Source organism: Zonotrichia leucophrys, chromosome 1A (assembly GCF_028769735.1).
Source record: "Zonotrichia leucophrys gambelii isolate GWCS_2022_RI chromosome 1A, RI_Zleu_2.0, whole genome shotgun sequence".
In the NCBI taxonomy this organism is placed as follows: Eukaryota; Metazoa; Chordata; class Aves; order Passeriformes; family Passerellidae; genus Zonotrichia; species Zonotrichia leucophrys.
Genome location: NC_088170.1, coordinates 56,697,820 through 56,701,673, shown reverse-complemented (window position 1 = coordinate 56,701,673; position 3,854 = coordinate 56,697,820). Strand labels below are relative to the sequence as shown.

The window sequence follows — 3,854 nt, the reverse complement described above, 5'->3', positions numbered from 1 at the left end:
TTGTCAGAGTCACAGAGCAATGAAGCGAACAAACAAAAACCCACTGAATGGTTATTTATTGCCTGTGTTGTTTCAGTGAGGAAAGACTTCCTGTTACCAAATTAACCAGCTTCCCTCTCTGTTTATTTGACTAACAGATGAACAAGACTAAAGGATTTGCTATTGCATTTTCTCCCTGGTAATGCATCTGTGGAGCCAGAATGCAGCAGGAAGGAGCTCTGTGCTTGCAGGGGTCTCTGGCTGTGGCACTACCATAAATGTCACCCTGGCTCTCTTTATAGGAGGGAAATTTAGTCCAGCAAAAATGGAGTTTTAAATAAGTGGGCTGTTTAGAAATCACTCACACAAATGGAATGAGCCTTAGAGTGTGTTTTAGAGCAGCAGCAAGGAGGAGAGTTTCACAGAAACTGTTTCCTGTTCATCTGCTCTCCTGTTGGAGGCTATTAATGGCTTCTTACTGGAAAGTGCATTGAGGACAGCTGAATAGCACTGCAAGGACAGCTTTCATTTCACTTGTGAGCCAGGCTTAGAGCAAGTGAGGGTCTTTCTTCAAAGGTTCACAGCAAATGTTCCTTTAAAAGAAGCTTAAACTCTGCAGTTTTTAGTGTAATTTCTTTAAAACCCTGCCACTGTGATCTCTGCTGGACTTCACTGCATTTCCCACATGGTGTTCAGCTGCATCCCTGCACAGCAGGGGCTGAGGGACTGCCTCAGATCCCTTGGCTGTTCTACCAGAGGGGGCAATACATTTTGTTTCCACCATTTCAGAAGCACTTCTCTTTTTCATGAGTTCTTAGTTGCAAGCTGGTAGTAAAAACACACAGCTCTATAAAATAGATCTTGTTAAGGTAACTTCTTCTATCCTGTGCATCATTTAAGCACTTGTCTAAGTTGTGTTTATCTCCAAGGCTTCCATCAGTAAAGGTTGTGTTCCCAAAGCCCACCTGCTCTTCAGAATTACTTTTCTCTTTACACTAAGTCAAGTAGGTTTGAATTTTGGCTGGTTTTTTTTTTTCCTTTGAATTGCTCACAGAAACCATTGAAAAGTCAATGTTTGCCAGTTTTTGCCACAGGTATAGCTGGCCTTTAATTAAGCCTCTAAGCAACTGCAGATTGATTGTTTTCCACTGCCAAGTACATATTAGGTTTTATATCCCAGGGGGGACATGAATTCTTCAACATTTGTTGCTTGGTCTGATGCAGGTTGGAATATTCACATGAGCACACATAAAAATCTGTTTCAAATGACATGGTGTTTTAGAACACTTTGTTCAGTCTTGATATTTTGGTTTCAAGCTGCAATCTACATCTCATACCTGTTCCTGAAGCTGCAGTCCTTGGGGCCATTAGTTTAGATTCCCTTTGTGCCTATTTTCCCCTGTAACATTAATCTTCAGGCTTAGCTAACTCCCAGACAAAAATCCTGGGGAAGAAATGCCAATTAGACACAACCTATTTTGCTTTCTCTCAACCCAGCTTCTTATGGATTCTCATCAGCCTCCTGGGAGCACATGAAGGCCTGGGAGCCTGAGGATCCTCTCTTTGGTGTAACTACATCCATCATTTACCCACAGCAATGCTGAATCAAAACCTTCTTTTGATAGAAAGCTCCTGCTGGAGCATTGCAAAAGTTTTTGTAATGGCACCAAATTCCCATCTTGAAAAATGAGACTCAAACAACCCACCACATTCTATGTGGTGCATTTACCTGTGCTATGTTGTCTTTAGAACTGTATTGACTCCCAGATTGCTCTCACATTAGACAGGGCCCAATTGATGTCTTAGGTTTGCTGAGATTTCTGCCAAGTCAGGCACTGTGAAATGACTAAAGAGATTTCTGGGTGCCATCAGGCAAATGCTCTTCACAGCTAAACTCAAATCAAGTTTTCTTTCCCTTTCCTTCACTTGTTTTAGTGCCCAGGTCTGCCAAGGCTCTGGAGCATCCATCGCATATTTATGCTCATTTCAGATCCAGAAACAAAGTTAAAAACATGGGGAGAGGCATTCACATGATTCACAGAGTTTCTAAAAGCATGAAGAAAGCATAAACCAAAGAGAAATTAAACTTTGAATGTCATGAGGAGCTCCTGAAGAAACTGAGTCTTGCAGTGCAGGAGGGATGTTGATGGGATGGCCTTGTAGCCTTTAACTATTTCCAGGTCAGCAGGTTTAGAAAGTCAAGGGTTCTTCAGAGGTAGTAAAGCATAAAAACAGGTAGGTGACACACTGTGACAAACCTCAGAATATGAGTAACAGACTAAGGCATGGTGAAATAGGGAGCTGAGACACTGGCAATGCAGGGACCTAGTTAGATGAAACTTTGAGGAAATGGAGGATGAAATGATCTTGTAAAATTATCACTGACAAGGGCAAAGTAGCATCTGTTACCAATTTTAAGACACTTGTTGGAGAAAACATACCCATTCCTTCAACACTTCAAAAGCAAACCAGTTTTTTTGTGTTTTGTTATGATTTCAGCATTCTGTAAGTTATAAGTTTTAAAAGAGATATTTAACAATAACTAAAGACTTTAAAATAAACTTTAAAACTATCAGATTTTCATTTAGAGCCATGGGTAAAGCAATATCACAGCTCATTTGGATCTCAGCACTCCCATTTTGGACAAGCTGTGGCCAGGCTAAAATTAAGAGCATTATTTTGATATACAGGGGCTCACATGAGTGGTAAAGCTGCTGGTGGCTCCAGCCATAGGATCAGACTAACTTTCCTTTTAAAAAAGTGAGACCAACAAGCAACACTCACTCCTACACTTATGAGCCACAAAACTCAAGCAATTTCTTGGTGTCTGAGATTTTTTTAAAGGCATAATAGGTAATTATAAAAGCTTCAATAAGAAGTTCTTTTGTTTCCCAGTAAAGATTAAAAAAGACAGCTTGCTCCCTCATGTTACTATCTTTTTCCAAAAGTTCCATACCTTCTTGGTGATGTCTCATGGGCATCTCCTCACAGCACTGACCCCCTTCTTCTCCACAGCCAACCAACTCCCACTCTCTCCTTACCCAGCTAAGCCATTCTTTTATAGCCCTCATCCTTATTGGACACAGCTGTGGCCTGTTAAAGGCAGCCTGTTCCTAATCTTTGGTGATTGGTACAGCTGCAACTCCTCAGGTGTGAGATTGCCTTTTGCAGCATCTTTTTTTTCTTACACTCTATCCCCCCACACCCCCAGGGTTCAGGTCTCCTATACAGATTTTCAGCAAAATCCTGGCTGAATTTTTTTATTATTTTTGGTGTTTGCCTTTAGATTAGGGTGAGAGTCTGTGGGACAGGTTTAGTTTTGATCCATTAGATCAGCATTTCCATGCCATCACTGTGTAGGCATCTGAAGGCTATAACATATTTGGATTTGGAATCTATTATAAAGCCAAGTGAGTCCAATTAAACCTCTTTGAATCATAGCTATATAAGAAACACAGAATTAAAAACAATGATAAAGAGGAAAATAATTTTTGTAAAGTTCAGTTGAAATTAAATCTCTGAGATAAATTGAGACAAAGATTTTTAGTTACTATTATCTTAAAATAAAATGTAACACAGCAGCACAAAATCCAATACTGAAACACTGCACTGAGCAGTTCCTGGTAGCCTCCTTCTGCAGTGGGGCAGCAGTTCAGGAAAGAACATTCAGGTGCAGCACAGCATCTCTGCTCAGGTGTGTGTGGTGATCTGAGTGTTCCCATCAGAGAATCACAGATTCATGGAGTAATTTGGGCTGGAAGGGACCTTTAAATACCATCTAGTCCAACCTTCCTGCAATGACACCTGCAACTAGATCAAGTTGCTCAGAGCCCCATCCAGTGTGGCCTAGAGTATCTCCAGGGATATCTTCCCAC

At 40.9% G+C, this 3,854-nt stretch overlaps 1 long non-coding RNA gene across 1 annotated transcript; it reads right to left on the bottom strand.

The window, feature by feature from the left end:
- Positions 1-237: 237 nt before the first annotated feature.
- LOC135457973 (uncharacterized) lies at positions 238-3,014 on the bottom strand. Its single transcript, XR_010442810.1, has 3 exons — positions 2,936-3,014; positions 1,317-1,423; positions 238-1,235 (listed from the first exon to the last, which is right to left on the bottom strand). It is a non-coding gene; the product is annotated as an uncharacterized LOC135457973 (long non-coding RNA).
- Positions 3,015-3,854: the final 840 nt, after the last annotated feature.